Raw genomic sequence first — 19,565 nt, forward strand, 5'->3', positions numbered from 1 at the left:
CCACTTCACGATTGTGTCCCACTTGTTGTTGATTCTTGACAAAAAATTAAAATTTTATATCTTTATGTTTGAAGCCTGAAATGTGGCAAAAGGTTGCAAGGTTCAAGGGGGCCGAATACTTTTGCAAGGCACTGTATAGCAGTTTTATGTACAGCTATGTGTTTGAACGATTTGTTAAGCACATTACAAAAAAAAATTGTATTTTGTAGCATTTAAGCCAGCAGACTTAGTTAGCCAATTGTTCTTTCGTTGTATTTAGATCCTCATTTATTTATTTTTATACCGTTTGAGGCAAATATAAGGTATTTTAATTAGTTTTAAATGCATTTATTGCTCTTGTGAAATGAAAGTGCAATTGTGCACTGTTTGAAAAAACACTCAGGATTTTTTTTTTTGGGGGGGGGGGTGTTCCATCTTGGCAATTCCGAATAAAGGACCTTGTAAGCAGAAAAACGTGTTTTCTTGTTTTACATCCCCTACAATTTATTTGGCAACGCATTAAATGTTCGTAATCGAAAACCGAACCAGTGATGATAAAATTTCTTATTTTGCAACAAAACTTTTCTCGTTCTACCTGTACCCATGTTATTGTGGTTGGTGGAACCAGTGGGAGGAGAATGCTACGGAAGCTCAAAATGCTGAAACAACAGGGAAAGTCATTGTTGGATGCCAGTAAAAGGCAGATGGAAGGTGAATTCAAGGGTGTTTCTGACGATGTCTGTCTCATTATGGCAGTTAGATGCCTCGCACTTATCCAGCTCCCTTCTCTTGAGAGGAGAGCGGTATCTGTAACATAATAATACCCAAAGAGGTAAGCATTGGTACTAGGTTAGCATGTGCCTTTTGTTCTATTATTAAAAATGTGACTGAGAGTAGCATATAACCAATAATCAACAGAGCAAAATTTGTGTCTTCAGACTGTTCAGGCTTATTTTTTTACGATATCATAAAAGTCAGAGATATGTAAAAAGACATCGTGCACCATAATATGTCTTTTGATTAATCTAAAAGATGAACAAAGTTTCGAGCACTGCCTCTGCAAAATTCTTAATGTTTTAGCAGAGCTTCAGCAAAAATCAATCCATAATGGCTTAATCAATATTGATGCCTTCCATTACCCTTCTGGAACAGCTGGAGGAGAAGATAAATGATGAGCAAAATAAATAAATAATCCTCAGTCAGTCGGCCGATTTCTATCACAACTCATTCTTTTTATTTTTACTTAATTCCCAACCTTCAAGACGTCTGGCCACTTCAAAGCCTGTTAAATGTAGTATATGGCGGAAAACACTCAGGTGATTTGAAGTTCCTCTCTGAGACCCCCAATTTGGCCATCTTTCAAAATTGTACGATATGCATGTGTGATACATAATTGGAAAGCTTAAAATCTCAATTTTCTGGAGGGCATTTTAAAAAAAAAAGTTTTTTAAACAGCAAAACCCTATCTGGAGGTGAGAGCACGCGAGAGCAGAATTACAGACGTCATGACTTCAACGAGATATTATCACGTACTTACCTTGTTTCGATCCAAAAACTCCATGTAGCAAGTATCTTTGAGTGTCGAGACACAGCTGTGAATGGCCACAGCTGGATTTTTTGGGGATTTTATGGGTTAAACATGGTAATATAACAAGGGTCGCGATGCAGAAATCGCAGACATTAAGGAGTGGTAGAGATGTTCTTTTTCAAATATTTACCCTTTAAACGTTTTTTTTTTCAATTTTTCTTTGTTTGGATCGATCATTTATCATCTAATATATCAGAGAAAATGCGACAGTAACAAAAAAATAAATACAATTAAGCTATAGTTATGAGGTAGATATCTGTGACTTTTTTACAGATGCCATTTAATTAAAATATGTTAGTGAATGATTTTTTTTAAGTGTTTTTTTTAATTTTTTAACCTGAAATATGAGACATCAATTAATGATTCTAAGCTAAAAACGACAGACATTTTGAATATTAAATATAATTAATTACCTTCGTTTTATGGCTGGGTTGAAACAAAAGCGGTTGCGTGACGTCTGTAAGGGGGGTTTTCAGGGGAAAACGGACAAATTGAAAATAGTTTGGGGACTTAATGCGACATGAATCTGCTATGGCAGCATGTAGACATATGTTTCTATCAAACACAACTGTTGTTTTGGCTTAAAATACAGCAGTTTCTTTTAAAGAGGAGTGCAAGAGCAGAAACTGCTTTTTCAGTCTTGTCTGTGTTTTCCGCCATATAAATAAATATATATATATTTAGGGCTGTCAAAATTATCGCGCTAACGGGCGGTAATTAATTTTTTTAATTAATTACGTTAAAATATTTGACGCAATTAACGCACATGGCCCGCTCAGACATATTTAAATGACAGTAAAGTGAAATGCCCAAATGTTAATTGTGTTTTATGGAGTTTTGCTGCCCTCTGCTGGCGCTTGGGTGCGAATGATTTTATAGGCTTCAGCACCTATGAGCATTGTGTAAGTAATTATTGACATCAACAATGGCGGGCTACTAGTTTATTTTTTGATTGAAATTTCTACAAATTTTATTAAAACGAACACATTAAGAGGGGTTTTAATATAACATTTCTATAACTTGCACTAACATTTATCTTTTAAAAACTACAAGTCTTTCTATCCATGGATCACTTTAACAGAATGTCGATAATGTTAATGCCATCTTGTTGATTTATTGTTATAATAAACAAATACAGTCCTTATGTACCGTATGTTGAATGTATATATCCATATTGTGTCTTTTCTTTCTATTCCAACAATAATTCACAGAAAAATATGGCATATTTTATAGATGGTTTGAATTGCGATTAATTGTGATTAATTACAATGAATTAATTTTTAAGCTGTAATTAACTCGATTAAAAATTTTAATCATATTCACATATAAGTCAGAAACCTAGACATTCAAAACACAATTAGGCTTGCTCAACACACACACTCGAAATGATCAAATTACACCTTGGCTGCTTTAAGTTATGATAATTTAAATTCTATTAACAGAATAGTCTTGTGTTTCATTGCCCAAAAATTTAAAAACTTCGACAATTATGTGGATTCTACTTGGTGCAACTGAGCACGCTGTTGATTTAGTCTTGACTCATTTGTGGCATGAGGAAGAAACAACAAACTAGCGTTGCCGTGACACCAAAATTCTGACTTCAGTACAAAACCTTCATACAATACAAAAAAACGAAACAAAAAAATATCATAGCAAAAATCGGTACCATGGCAAACAAACAAACAAAAAACTTAAAACACATACTACCGTAATATGAATTCAAAATATAAGGGTGCTCTTAGCAAGAAATATCAGTGCCATTTTTTACAGGGTGCCATTTGTGTCCCCAGTCTAAATTAAGCTTCACTAAAGTTGGACAAATAATCATTCAACTTATTTTTGTGGATTATCAGTTGCTGTCTATTATAAACTCAAGGGTACAGGTTGCTAAATTCAAATTTTCAATTGTGAGTTTACCATGCTTTTTAAAAATTTACTTCCGGTAAAAGGTTATAATGGAATTTCGCTGCGGCAGTATGAATAGTGGTATAGTGTATAGTAGTATATTGGGATGAAAACTAATCGGAACCTTTTGGAATTTCTCACATTTCTGCATAAAATCACAATCAAATATGATCTGATCTTTGTCAAAATCACACAGATGAAAAAAACTAAACTAAAATCACATATACAACCACAAACATATATAGGTTGTCATATTCAATTGAAGATAGCATGAAAAAAATGACAGAAGGGGGAAAAAATAAATAAGTGAACCCTCTGGCTAAGGAGACTTAAAGAGCAAAGAAAATTGAAACCAATTTTTACCAAACAATTTGAGTGAGGTGTGTGCCCAATCACTGATGAGTGGTTTAAAGCTGCCCTGCCCACGATAAAACATACACCTGGTAAGAATTGTCTTGATGAGAAGCATTGTCTTGATGAGAAGCATTGTCTAATGTGCATCATGGCACTGTCAAAAGAGCTGTCTGAAGACCTGCGATCATACATTGTTGATTTGTATAAAGCTGGGAAAGGATACAAAACTCTAAATCTCTAAAAGTCTGGATGTTCATCAATCGACACTCAGAGAAGTTGTCTACAAATGGAGAGAGTTTGGCACTGTTGCTCCTCTCCCAAGGAGTGGCCGTCCACCAAAGGTGACGCCAAGAGTTCAGCGCAGATTACTCAGAGAGGTAAAAAAGAACAGTATCTGAAGAAGAGTATCTGCTAAAGACTTACAGAAATCATTGGCATAGTCGAATATCTCTGTGCACACATGAACTATATGTAGAACTATGGTCAAGAATGGTGTTCATGGGAGGACTCCACGGAGGAAGCCACTGCTGTCTAAAAAAAAAACAATTTTTGCTCGTTTAATGTTTGCAAAAGGGCACTTGGACACTCCACAGAAGTTTTGGCAAAATATTTTGTGCACTGATGAAACCAAAGTTGAGTTGAATTGTTTGGAATAACACACAACGTCATGTATGGAGGAAAAATGGAACAGCTCACCAACATCAACACCTCATCCTCAACGTGACCCATGGTGGAGGGAGCATCATGATTTGGGGCTGTTTTTCTGCCTCAGGGCATGGACAAGTTGCAATCATTAATAGAAGAATGAATTCAAACATTTATCAGGATGTTTTACAGGAAAACCTGCGGTCGTCTGTCAGACAGTTGAAGCTAAGAAGAGGATGGATGCTGCAACACGACAATGATCCAAAACACAGAAGTAAATCAACTTCAGAATGGTTTCAGAAGAACAAAATACATGTTCTGGAGTGGCGAGGTCAAAGTCCAGACTTGAACCCCATTGAGATGCTGCGGCATGACCTAAAGACTAGTGGTGTCAACAATAATCGATGCGGCGATGCATCCCGATACGGGGCATGGACGATTCGATTCGATGCGGGCAACAAGCCGAATCGATTCAGCGCAATTTAATATATATAAGTACGTTCAAAAATCTTCCCTGCGCAATTCCGGTGATGAAATGGATTTGGTTTCCCCATTTGTATTATTATTGCCATGTTTCATATTTTTACACACTGCATAACTCTGGTCAAGTTTCCCACCAACCTCATAGAAGCCAAAATGTCTCCAGATGTCAGCTTTCAATGTCTTAGGTGCATCAAGAATCTTTCTTGCTCCCTCTTTCTCCGCTTCAGCCATTGTTATGTTATGTCCTATCTCTTAGAGGTTAGATCTTGTGCCCGAACCCGAACGGGTCGGGCCCAAAATGTTAAGCATTCACATTCGGGTCGGGTCGGGTCGCCCCGCGCCGGTCTAATAAATTATAAAAAAAAAAATGGGATAAAACCGAGAGCAGGCTCTCTGTATTGTGCATTTGCTTGTGCACTCACATGAAGCAGTGGCGCCGCCCGCTTTTTCTTCTTCTCCTCTGCTGTGGCGCTTGCGATTCGTTACGAAAGACACCTTTATTTATACACACAAAGGCAACACAAATGTGATCCTTTTGAATCTTCTCCTCTGTGTGTCTGCAAACTCGGATTTCTTTTTCTTTTTTTTTTTTTTAATTAAACTTTCCCAGCGTTATTTCGTTGTGTAAATGATTTTATAATGATCACAAAAATATGTAGACTATTTAAACATTAAGAAAACTTGCGTTTTTTTTCTGCCAACTGAGAATTCGTTACGAAAGACACTTTTTTATGCACACAAAGGCAACACAAATGTGATCCTTTTGAATCTTTTCCTCTGTGTGTCTACAAAATCGCATGTTTTTTTTTTAATATTAAACTTTCCCAGCGTTATTTCGTTGTGTAAATGCTTCTATAATGATCACAAAAATATGTCGACTATTTAAACATTAAGAAACATGCGTTTTTTTCTGCCATCTCGAAGAAATGAAAATAAATTGCTGCTGCTGCGTTTTTTTTTTCCGCGTCACTCCAAGCCGGGTCGGGCTTCAATACCAGCGGGCCGTGTCGGGTCGGGCTGGATTTTTTAGGCCCCATCTAACCTCTACTATCTCTCTGCTCTCTCAATTGCAAAAAACTGATATTTCCTCATGTTGAAATAGATTGTTATGGCTGCTAAAATGCTGCTGCACTTCATTTTAATTCATTATTTTTTATTGTTATGTGGTAGTTACTGATTGCATTTCTAAGTTGATTGCACATATATAGTGGGCTAGGCCTACATTTTACTTTTGTTCTACACTGCAATTTAGTTGGATGTTTTGTTTGCAACTGAACAGATCCCTGGATTGATATTGCGATAAAGATGCTGCTACACTACAATATTTTCTTTGTCGCTTTCTTTAATATTTACTTAAATATTTTTATCGATGAGTTGTTGTGACTAAAATACAGTGACTGTTATTACTGATTTTGCACAGGAGTTCAGATGTTGCACTGTGTGAAAGGCTGCTACTGTGTGTAAAAAAAGAGAAAGCCCTGGTCTCATTCAAAGCACCAATTAAATGCTGTGATCTGTTTTTTTTTTTTTTTTTAAAGTATATATCTAAAAGTATTTTCATTTGACTTCAACCAGGAGTGGCACAAGAGCCAATAAAAAGTTGTTTAATGTCTGACCGCTTGTGTTGCCTCTTGATTCACGAAAAATATGCTTTGCTTTAGAATTTTAATGCATCCCAGGCTTTAAGGCATCGCGATGGATTGCCGAATCGAACCGAATCGAATCGTGACCCTCTGAATCGAATCGAATCGAATCGTGGCCCTCCGAATCGTAATCGAATCGAATCGTGAGGGCAGTACCGATGCACACCTCTACTAAAGACAGTGTTTCATGCCAGACATCCCAGGAATCTGACTGAACTACAGCAGTTTTGTAGAGAAGAATAAGCCAAGATGAGTCCTGATTGATGTGCCAGACTGATCTGCAGCTACAAGAAGTGTCTGTTTGAAGTTATTGCAGCCAATGTGATGGTTCACTTACTTATTTTCCCCCTTCTGTCATTTTTTTCATACTATCCTCATTAAAATATGAAAACCTATAAATGTGTGGGTGCTTTTAGTTAAAGTAGACACTGTTTTTTCATCTGTGTGATTTTGACAAGGATCAGATTACATTTGCTGGTGATTTTATGCAGAAATGGGAGAAATTCCAAAAGTTTCAGATACTTTTTCATACCACTGCAACGACTGACAACTGTTGACTACCCGTTTTGTTTTGATGGCGATTCTCATATTTCCTATCAACGCTTTTGAAAAGAAAATTAACATTTGATATGGTTTATCAGTGCAGTCATTTAAACGCTCACATCTTCTTGATATAGTGTCACTATTGTCACTCTATATTCATCAGGACTGCAGCTGACAGTCGCAGAAGTGCTACAGCTTTTGGCAAGAGCGCCTGGCTCTTGCTGCTGTCAGTGATGTGGTTTCGCTATCACGCTTTGAAAAAAATTGAAAAATCACCAACAGGTTTTTCTTTTTGAATCAGGTTTGCACATGTATCTTAGAATTTTGAATGTCCTTTTAGGATTTGACTTGAATTGAAGAATTCTTTATTAATCACTTCTTATGACGCAGTTGGGTAATCTCGAGGCCCCAGACAATATCTTGTCTCTTCCACTGGTAAGCCCCCACGTTCACAGGTAACTGCCACATGAATGCAGTATGCGTAGCCTGCATTGTTCCTGTTTTAAAACTTTGTGGGAATACTGAAAACAAACTCCATTTTAATCACATTATTGTCGTTTTTTGGCTTCTTTCTAAGTATTTTACACAAGTAGACTACTGTCTGATTGGCGTGGCTAGGAAAACGCCGATGCGCTGCCTGTCTGCAGTATAGGTGCCTCGGGAACAGCCATTTTGTTTCTGTGTTTTTGTTTAGATGCCGAGCGCGTTTGATAGCCAGCGAGAGGCAGTCCTCAGAGGGCTGACTGCACACCAAAAAAAAGGATCTCAAACTGCCCTTCAGCTTCACTTGACATTTTTGCAACCTCTCAAGCGTTTGCACTTTGCAACAACAACAAAAAACACTATTTTCTCAAGAATTTGATAGATCTGTAATCGCCATCTGAATAGGTATACATTATGTACGACTGATTTGCTGCTAAAGAGTTTCTTTTTCTTTTTTTTTAACAAGCTAGGCATTAACTCGACACTTAACTCACTTTAAATGAACTGTCGCACATCAGAAAGAATTAAAGACCCATGCATCAAACGTTGGCGGGTGGGTGCATTCCACCTAAATGACTTTCAACGAAAGAGTAGTTTGCAGTGGTGGTCGGGAGCAGGGCTGGGCGATTATTCAAATTATTATATTATTATATTATTTTTATTATTATTATATAATCATTGAAATCAAAATTATGATTATATCTGATTGATATTAAAATCAAGATGAATAAAGATTATCTATTGATTTTTAAAAATGGTATTTATTCATCTATTAAAATTGTTAATTAAAAAAAAAAAAAAAAAAGGAAAGTTAATAGACAAAACTGTGAATATACGTATTTCATTCATCTTTTCAGCCGCTTATCCTCACGAGGGTGCTGGAGCCTATCCCAGTCAGTGGGGCAAATAAGTATTTAATCAACCACTAATTGTGCAAGTTCTCCCACTTGAAAATATGAGAGAGGCCTGTTATTGTCAACATGGGTAAACCTCAACCATGAGAGACAAAATGTGGGGAAAAAAAACAGAAAATCCCATTGTTTGATTTTTAAAGAATTATTTGCAAATCATGGTGGAAAAGAAGTATTTGGTCAATACCAAAAGTTCATCTCAATACTTTGTTATGTACCCTTTGTTGGGAATAACGGAGGCCAAATGTTTTAAGTAACTCTTCACAAGCTTTTCACACTGTTGCTGGTATTTTGGCCCATTCCTCCATGCAGATCTCCTCTAGAGCGGTGATGTTTTGGGGCTGTCGTTGGGCAACACGGACTTTCAACTCCCTCCACAGATTTTCTTTGGGGTTGAGATCTGGAGACTGGCTAGGCCACTCCAGGACCTTGAAATGTTTCTTACGAAGCCACTCCTTTGTTGCCCTGGCTGTGTGTTTGGGATCATTGTCATGCTGAAAGACCCAGCCATGTGTCATCTTCAATTCCCTCGCTGATGGAAGGAGATTTTCACTCAAAATCTCTCGATACATGGCCCCATTCATTCTTTCCTTTACACAGATCAGTCGTCCTGGTCCCTTTGCAGAAAAACAGCCCCAAAGCATGTTTCCACCCCCCATGCTTCACAGTGGGCATGGTGTTCTTCGGATGCAATTCAGTATTCTTTCTCCTCCAAACACGAGAACCTGTGTTTCTACCAAAAAGTTTTATTTTGGTTTCATCTGACCATAACACATTCTCCCAGTCCTCTTCTGGATCATCCAAATGCTCTCTAGCGAACCGCAGATGGGCCTGGACGTGTACTTTCTTCAGCAGGGGGACACGTCCGGCAGTGCAGGATTTGAGTCCCTGGCGGCGCATTGTGTTACTGATAGTAGCCTTTGTTACTGTGGTCCCAGCTCTCTGTAGGTCATTCACTAGGTCCCCCTGTGAGGTCCTGGGATTTTTGCTCACCGTTCTTGTTATCATTTTGACACCACAAGGTGAGATCTTGCATGGAGCCCCAGATCGAGGGAGATTATCAGTGGTCTTTTATGTCTCCTTTTTCTAATAATTGCTCCCACAGTTGATTTCTTTACACTAAGCATTTTACCTATTGCAGATTCAGTCTTCCCAGCCTAGTGCAGGTCTACAATTTTGTCTCTGGTGTCCTTCGACAGCTCTTTGGTCTTGGCCATAGTGGAGTTTGGAGTGTGACTGACTGAAGTTGTGGACAGGTGTCTTTTATACCGATATTGAGTTAAAACAGTTGCCATTAATACAGGTAATGAGTGGAGCCTTGTTAGACCTCGTTAGAAGAAGTTAGACCTTTTTGACAGCCAGAAATCTTGCTTGTTTGTAGGTGACCAAATACTTGATTTCCAATCTAATTTGGAAATAAATCCTTTAAAAATCAAACAATGTGATTTTCTTTTTTTTTTCCACATTCTGTCTCTCATGGTTGAGGTTTACCCATGTTGACAATTACAGGCCTCTCTAATTTTTTCAAGTAGGAGAACTTGCACAATTGGTGGTTGACTAAATACTTATTTGCCCCACTGTAACTATGGGCTCTAGGCAGGGTACACACTGAATTCGTAGCCAGTCAATTGCATGTCACAAGGGGAAAAACAACCATTCACGCACACACTGACAATATGGAGTGTTCAATCAACCTACCATGCATGTTTTGGGGATGTAGAAGGAAACTAGCACGGGGAGAGAACATGCAAACTCCACACAGGAAGGCAAGAGCCTGGGATTGAACCCTTAATCTCAGAACTGTGAAGCCGACATGCTAACCCCTCTTCCTCTACTGTGCCATCTATATACATTTCAAACATGTAAAATACTAATAAGTATATACAGTATATAACTAGGCATGTGCCAGTTACCGGTTTCAAGGTTTGCTGTAGTCTGAAAACGTCACGGTTTCAAAACCACTAAAATTTTACGTCATACCGCAGTACTGTATAGGCTATTTTTTTATGTCCCAAAATGCAGCGAGAAATCCGTGGTTTGGAGCGGCAGCGGTCACCCCTCTCCCTCTGGTTGTTGCTCTGTCCCGTGTCTGTCGGTGACACTACACCTGAGCTCCCCAGCCCCCCTCAAAAAAGACAAGGTCACTAGTATGGGAGTACTTTGGCTACCGAAAAGAAACTGACGTCCGCGACTTAGGCTACGTCTACACTAGGACGGATAATGGCCTTAAACGTGTAATTAGTTAGCCTATACGCCATGTTGGCTACACTAGTATGCCTATTATCTGGATTAGTTGTTAGACGGATAATGTAGGCGAGTAATATTACCCACTGCTTTAGATGGACTGCTGTTTCCGTATAACAATCGGAAACAAGGAAGTGACGTTATGCTGTCGCCATTTTTAGTGCTGCATGACGGCATTGTAAACAATGGAGGCGGACGAACACGACATGGCATTCCTGCTTCTCTTTTCTTTTCCACACATTTTTCTTGAACCATCAACCTACCTTTCAATAATATGCTTCAATTCAGTGCCCATTTGTGGTCTTCCCATCGCTGATGACGTGGAGATGAGCGTTTTTTTTTTTTTTACAGAGCTCGTCTCTCGCGTTGTCTCCGATCAGCCAGCTGCGGGGCTGGCCCCTCCCAACTCAATGCCGACCGAACATGAGTATATAAAAATGCCTAGAGGAAAATTAAACCCCAAAAAGTGACCTGCGTGGTACCCCCAGTCAAAGAGGCATGTGATCAGTTTTTTCCAGGACATTTCTGCCTGTAAAAACTGTTGCCACTTTCAGGATCGTCACCGTTATGCACAAGCACTCACTCCTGGTTGCGGCTTCCAGGCAATATACGCAGCGCCACACCATATGCTTCTATTTGTTATTTTCCAAGTGGTGAGAGCGCAACTGAGCATCGATTGTAACATCCCAGGAAACAATGTCAGGCTTATTTCAATCACAACTCAGCGACTGCTCGTAAAAGCTGGGCGTGCTCTCCTGCGTGATGCGTTTAATTGCGTTTACGAAAAAAAAACAGTAATCACAAAATAACGACAGTCTGGAAGGTGAAGTAATTCAAAAAAATTGTCAACGGCGAGTAATGAGTTTACAGTTCAAAGGTAAAGCCTGGGCGATGACGTTACATATGAGGCTGCTCCTTTCTATTCATGCGTAGTTTGCGCAAATGCAGGCGTACGTTGCAGAAGCGGGGGGGGGGGGCTTAAAGGCACCTGAAACGTGGACAGGTATAAAAATAGTCGTCAAAATACCCTGGAGAAAATGATCAGTCCCAGTGTAGACGTAGCCTTAGAGGAGGAAGGAAAGCCGACATGCTTGCGGAGGGTATTTGCCAGGGGGAAGCAACACTTCTAACATGATTTCACTTTTACGTGACCATCATCTGTCACTTTACACAAAATTTAAGCTAAGTAAATGCTGTCATGAACATTTGGCTCCGCATTGAGAGGAGCCAGATAAGGTGGCTGATTAGGATGCCTCCCTGATGAAGTGTTCTGGGCAAATCCCACTGGGAGGAGAGTATGTCTCCCTGCTTGCCTGGAAACAGCTTGGGATCTCCCTGGAAGAGTTGGATGAAGTGGCTGGGGAAAGGGAAGTCTGGGCTTCCCTGCTGAAGCTGCTGCCCCGGATAAACTGGAGACAATGGTTGGATGGACCCGCTGTGTGTGCCTTGGCAGTGAGGGGCAGTGTAGTGCACGCATGGCGATACACGCCGACATTAAATGGACAGATGACACCTTTGAAACAGTTTTATTTTTCTGATGTGTAATGATAAAATGATGAGTGAAAAAATGTTAACTGACCACCTTACAAAAAGGCAGGCATTTTATCAATGCTGGTACAATTTCAGCCAATCAAATGTGATTGCCTGCCGCCTACTCGTGACGTCATTACCGTAATATTCTTTGTAATATGCACCTTTGTTCAAGTCTATCAGTGTGCATGTGCGTTAGTATAACTGAAATCACAAAATGGCTGTTCCCATAAGTGGTGTCATTTTCTTGTTTAAACAACATTATTCTCCATTATTATAGGTTCAAGAGATTCTCCATTTTACTTAAATACTTGAACAACTGTCTTGCACATGAAGGTCATAATAAGTGTTATCTGTTATTTTTAAACTAAGAAAAGAAAGTGGTATTCTTCTGAGTTAAGGGAACCGTTTACATGGTGACGCTGCGACACCAAGACACAACACTTCGCCTCGCCTTTACACGGTGACAGCGAAAACGGAATGCAAAGACACTAAGGCTAGACCGCAGGTCTTGATGCACAATTCCGATTTTTTGTCATATCAGTTTTTTTGCCGTGCCCGTTCAGACTGCCTTTGTCCATTGAGCCCGTTCAAGTATCACGCATGCACACTAATTCGCAGTCCAAGACGCGCTGAGCAACTGACCCGCATGCGCAGGAGCAGCAAACAAATGAACATGACGCACACACAAACATGCGGACAGTTTGCCCTGACATCCTGCCGTGTAAGCAATCTTGAAATATTGCTCATTTAGAGTAGAGAGTAGGCTTATCCTCAACCCATTTTATTTTTTATGGCTGTTGTCAAGCCCACTCCTTCCCTAAAAACCGCGTTCAAACTGGAAGCTAATGCTCATAATGCACAACTGCACCGCTACCGTAGCGCACTGTCTCTCTCGCTCTTTTCTGACTTAATTGCTGCATTAATTCCGATTTGGGAGACTTGATAGTTCAGACCGCCGCTACATTGTGGAAAAATGGCCCAGATCTGATTTAAACCACATACGAAAGTGACCCAGATCGGATTTTAAATGGTCTACTTCTATGCGACTTGCCACGTTCAGACCATCAAGTTAATGCCTCACTTGAGTCGGAAAAAAACTAGAAAATTGGATTTGTGCATTAAGACCTTCGGTATGAATCTAGGCTAAGAGGCAGTTTACATGGCGACTCTGCGACACCAAGATGCAATGACTGTGTTGCGGAATGGCCTCACCTTTTATGGTGTCGGCAAAAGCGGAAGGTGAAGACGCAAACCATTGAATCCAGGCTCCAAAGTGGAAGGATTCGCTTGAGGGGGCTTGCTCCACATCCATATCAATGGAAATCTCCCCCACCGATAACATCAGTACTTGCACACGTCACATTGGGCATGTGCAGCGGTGCTACTAAACATTAAAAACAGCAAATATGGTGAAACACTTCAATTTTTGTGCCATTTGGAGCAAAACAAAAATGCCACTGCTTGGAATGGGCGAATATGTTGTCTTCTGGGTTGAGGAGGTTGATGGGGTCAAAGTGCATCATTGGATTTCGCCTTGTAAATCTGCACTGCCCCTAGGGCCTGACATGAATACTACATCGTTTTCACACAGAATTGCGACATTGTTCAAATAGAGACGGAACCATACAAATGCAAATTTTTAATTTTTCATATTTTCGGAGAGTCACCATGCAAACGGCCCCAAACTTTTGATTACGGCGTTCAAAGCCGAAAGATTCGATTGCGGGGCTTGCTCCACAACCATATGAATAGAACACACTATAACCCGTCACTTTGGGTATATGCAGTCGCTGCTACTAAACATTGAAAACAGAAAACATGTTTTCTTCCAAGCTGAGGAGGTTGTTGTCAAGGAAGTGCGTCATTGGCTGTCGCCTTTTAAAACTTCACTGCCCTCTAGGGCTTGGCATGAATACAGCATCATTTTCATGCGGAATTTCGACATCGTGGAGACGGAACCATGTAAATGCAAACATGAACTGTGTCGTATTCTCGGAGCGTCGCCATGTAAATGGCCCCCAAATCTTGGCTTTGCGGTGTTTCCGTCCATGCCTTTTCAAAACAATGAACTAAGATACATTGAAGACTAAATTATTTTTAGGCATGAATGAGAGGGTGAATGGTTGTTTGAGACTAAAACAGGCATCACTCCAACAAATGAAGTCGATAATATGAAAGTAACTGTACAAATTAAATTCATGCACGTTTGTTACGCATCCAAAACCTGAATTGCTGCAGTTTTGAGTTGAACCGCAACACTTAACAGAAGTGGGAGAGTTCTTTGCATGAGGGCACTTTAAAATGCCCTTTTTGCTTTTCACCTCTAGCATCAGTACCGTCAGACACCCATATGCTGCTTTCAACGCAGCAAGAGTGAAAAAGATGCTCATGCTACTCCATCCATTATGTAAAAGGAAAAACAATACCTATACGGGTCCTGCCAGTGGAATGCAAAAGAATCGATGACAAGTAACATTTATATTAATAATTTAGCTACATTGCATATCTAATGCAATATGAAAATTGCTTTCACAGCGATAGACTTGCATGACAGCCTGTGAAATGCAGGGCTCTGCCAAGGTTTAAAAGCAACTTGTGCTCCCCCCACACACACACACACCTTTTTGGGGAGCACAGTACACGAGTGGTTGGCACGTACAGTATGCCTTTATGGCTCTGAAAGGGTCACCTGCACGAACCTGTGATAGAAATAGCTCACCATTAGTGGGACATTTTAATTTGTCAGCATGTTATTGATGTGTTCATTTTCATAAAAATAAAACTGTTGCATATTGGTATCAGAGTCATCCACTCTGAATAGCAAACATCATTGTATTGCACGTCATGAAATATTCACCATCCTGCACCAAAAAGTTAACGGAGCTACGCCATTATCTCATATATTGACAAGCATGCGTCATATTGTTTATAGGTACGGGCTTAATTTCAGCAGCAGTATACAAAGCGTGTAACAGTACCACGGCATTTCTGAGAAACGAACCTACTGTGAGTCACCATTCATCCGGGCAGCGGCCCCTTCTCAATAGGCCCACACTCCTCCCATCACACCTCCCACCCTCCTCTGTCTATCGTTCAAACGCTGCAAGCTGCATAACATGATATGGTTGGCATAGCAGTCATGACAACCACAGCATCCTAACACCCCTTGGTTACAGCCTTTTATCCAGCTTCTGATTCGCCATTGGTGTGAATGCAGGGCTATAAAAACACAAGTCTCATAATTCACTGCAGTGTAAATCATTCAATCAGAGCTTGAGTCACGACATAGATAGATAGAAAAAAATATACTATCTATCTATCTATCTATCTATCTATCTATCTATCTATCTATCTATCTATCTATCTATCTATCTATCTATCTATCTATCTATCTATCTATCTATCTATCTATCTATCTATCTATCTATCTATCTATCTATCTATCTATCTATCTATCTATCTATCTATCTATCTATCTATCTATCTATCTATCTATCTCTAGATCTATGGCCATTCTGCGGGGGCGCACCCAATGCAACAGTGGCCCACCGGTGACCCATAACTTTAAAAATGTGACGTGCACTGCAGCGATTCTATTTCATTCGTGCCTCATCCGCAGCGCGTTAATTGACAATCGCCCCCACTCGCAATTGACCGAACCCGCGTGTCGTCTTCATTGATGGCGACAAGCGTCAGGGGTGTCACGGCGCGCATATATTCCGAGCTCCTCCACCCACCCGACCCCCACCCTCCCTTTTCTGTTTAGAAGGGCTACCCTCCACCCGTCAACTTCCCCACGCATGCATGGCGCACTTTACTATTGAACATTCGCCGCAATCACCTTGCACGCATTATTTATCTATTTTGCGTATTTTTCTTAGACGACGTCAATTCACCATCTTGATGCGACACCGGCATCGGTCTACCTGCTGTGGATTCACAAACAACAGCCCCTCACTGACAACATACTGACATCTAATATACTGTATTATCTCACATTCGTCAATCTTCTTTTGACAGTCAGTCGTGATGCGTCGCTATCCGAGGTTCTGAAAGAGCGAAAACGCCCACATTGCATTGACGCATTATTGCGCACCGACATCCATCCAACTCACTGCGCGTTTGCGCTCGGGAGGTCACGCACTGTTCATTCCTCACGCGCACCTTCGCCAAAAATAAGCCGAATGGTCCACACGCACATCTTAGAACCACTGTCAATCGGCGCCGTTCATTCGCAAGCAAATAATAATCATCTAATATTCAATGCGCAAATTGCGCGTAAACGTGAAAAAAGGGAGCAGACTTACCCGAGCTTGTTGTCGTCGGCCTGCAGTCAGCACTGGAGGAAATGCGTTCACTATTTTTTCCTTTTTTTTTTTTTGACCAGCAGCCCCCCACCCCCTGTCTGTGAGTGTGTGTATGTGTGTGTGCGCTCGCTGTGACGGCGATGCTGCAAAGGCACTGCGCTGAGTCTTCCTCACTTCTTCAATGAGGGGAAGCAGTGCAGCTCTAGTCAAAGATGGCGGAGTGTCTGACGTCAGAGGCGTATGATCGGGGGAAAAAATGAGGCGGTGTTTTTTTTTTTTTTTTTTTAAACGTATATTTTTTTCTGTTTATCATGAGTCAGTGCACGTATCATCTTGAACTAATTATTTTAAATGTTTTTGAGAAACATAACAGGTTTTTCGTCATTTATCAACTTTCCCAGTCTATCGATACTTACATTCATATGAAAAAATTTGGACACCCCATTACATATTCAGTTCGTTATTAAGAAATGTTCACATGATCTTGTTTTTCTTTGTCTCTGGAAAAGAATGTGATTAACTAGCGGGTAAACAACAAAAAAATAACATTGTTTAACTCATTAAACCAGATTTATCAACAAAAATGCATATTATAACTGAAGAAAAGTTTGGACACCATACCACCTCATAGCTACAGTGTTTCACAAAAGTGAGTACACCCCTCACATTTCTGAAGATATTTAAGTATATCTTTTCATGGGACAACACTGAAAAATGACACTTTCACACAATGAAAAGCAGTCTGTGTGCAGCTTATATAATAGAGTTGATTTATTTTCCCCTCAAAATAACTCAAATATAGTCATTAATATCTAAACCCCTGGCAACAAGAGTGAGTACACCGCTTAGAAACTACGTACATCTCTAAATGTCCAAATTGAGTACTGCTTGTCATTTTCCCACACTCTACATCAAATTGGTGTGCATGGCTGTCACCCCAAGAGGAAGGTTCTTCTGAAGATGGTACACAAGAAAGCCTTCAAACAGTTTGCTGAAGACATTTCAACAAAGCACATGGATTACTGGAACCATGTCCTATGGTCTGATGAGATGGGCGGGCTTTCTTGTGGACCATCTTCAGAAGAGGCTTCCTCCTGGGGTGACAGCCAAGGGGTTTAGATATTAATGGCTATATTTTGAGTTATTTTGAGGGAAAAATAAATTAACTCTATTATACAAGCTGCACACAGACAACTTTTTATTGTGTCAAAGTGTCATTTTGTCAGTGTTGTCCCATGAAAAGATTGACTTAAATATCTGCAGAAATGCGAGGGGTGTACTCACTTTTATGATACACTGTATTTGAATAGATAAAATGAACAGCACATTCTAAGTGAAAGTATAACAGTATAGTATATTATAACCTGAGTAGTAGTCGAAAGCGGATGCCTGGTAGTTTACCTGACGTTTAGGAGCAACGGGGATGGGGAATCTGTATCACAATCTGTATCACGTGCGTTTTTTGATTCATCCTTTATTTGGAGAAATATGAAAAAATCATTTTCACAACTGCTTAGAGGAGCAGCTGACAGGCAGATGCAGCAGTTCACAGCATTCTCTATTATTAAATTTAGTGTTTTAGCAATAATCAGTCCACTGTATATCCCACCTCTCACAATCAGATAAACTTAAAAGTATGGAAATGTTTACATAAATTAAATATGTAATGTATCCATTACCATTAAGTGTCTTATTATTTGAACAAAACCAAGCTGATTTTGATTGGAAACAGAAAAATAGATTAATTTATTCCATTATTCTTCCTATTTGCCCCCCCCCCCCCACCACCACCACCTTCTTATTAGGAGAAAGCAACCAACAGGAAGGGGTTATGGGGGAACAGAAGAAAAGAAGGAGAGAGAGAGAGAGACAAAGAAGCATAAACAACAACAAGAAATATATTGAGCGCCTACTCTAACTATGAATATGTTGTTACTATCGTTGGCTAGTTGTATTCCCGGCTGACACCATGTGGGGGGCCTGATGACAAAGAAAAGGGGGGAGGGGGAGTTTGAAAGATAAGTGATTGGGAGGGGTGGGTTGTACACAAATCAGCCATGTAGTCTAGAACCCAGTATTTGTGTGAATCCCTTGTGAGTGTATGTTTGCATCCTATTCTATGCTGTCTCATCGCTAATCCTGGCACCGAGGTTTTTTACTTTTTTTCGACCCAGTAGTCTGCTCTTAAATTTCATTTTTTATTCGCAGCTTCTGTACATATGTTATATATGCCATACTATGTTGCTACAAAATAGTATGCACTTTATTTAACCATATGTTTGTGTATTTTGCGTATCTAATGCAGGACACTGTTATACATTATTTTTGTTTTCAAATGTTTGTTCTTCTGTGGTGTGTCTGTGACCTACTGCGAGACTAATCATTCGGCAAGGGACATCTAATAAAGTGAACTGAACTGATGTGCAAATAACAATAAATGTTAATACCGAGCAAGTGTAGTCACATTTTTCTAGTGATATTAAACAATACATTTTGTTAAAAACCAAAGGAAATGGTATTTATGCTAACATGCTAATTGATAATCGTAGAAAGGCCTGCTTTTATTGTTTTAGTACAATATAAAATAAATATATTAAAACTGTAATCTACCCAACAATAAAATACATCTAAAATATGTTTGCATGAGAAGGAATGTTTGTGTGGGCCCTTTATGCAGGAAATTAATGACTAGGTGATAAGAACAGAACATAGTTGACGATCTACGTCACATCCTCGCAGACACGGCGCTCCGCATACGCATAAAAAATCCTAAAAAATAGTAAATCCTAAAAAAATAGTAATTGTAATAATAACAACAATATATAGTATTTAAAATAAAACTTATAACTGATAAATGCAAGTAATACAAATATAAGTAACATAGGCTCATTATTTACACACAAAAAGAATCTCCTGTGCGGCCCTCTTTGCCTGGTACACCAGACTC

At 39.7% G+C, this 19,565-nt stretch overlaps 1 protein-coding gene across 3 annotated transcripts in view; it reads right to left on the reverse strand.

Annotated features, from left to right (window-relative positions):
* snap25a (synaptosome associated protein 25a) overlaps nucleotides 1–16,818 on the reverse strand; it is a 99,583-nt gene extending 82,765 nt beyond the window's left edge. The window contains exons 1-2 of one of the 3 annotated variants that reach the window (XM_057822311.1): nucleotides 16,619–16,815; nucleotides 14,932–15,010 (exon numbers count right to left, since the gene is read on the reverse strand). The gene's annotated coding sequence lies outside the window, so the exon portion shown is untranslated. Of the gene's footprint in view, nucleotides 1–14,931; nucleotides 15,011–16,618 lie in introns of all 3 variants that reach the window. The other 2 variants (XM_057822312.1, XM_057822310.1) reach the window with 2 other exon arrangements.
* Nucleotides 16,819–19,565: the final 2,747 nt, after the last annotated feature.

Source organism: Corythoichthys intestinalis, chromosome 19 (assembly GCF_030265065.1).
Source record: "Corythoichthys intestinalis isolate RoL2023-P3 chromosome 19, ASM3026506v1, whole genome shotgun sequence".
Taxonomy (NCBI): Eukaryota; Metazoa; Chordata; class Actinopteri; order Syngnathiformes; family Syngnathidae; genus Corythoichthys; species Corythoichthys intestinalis.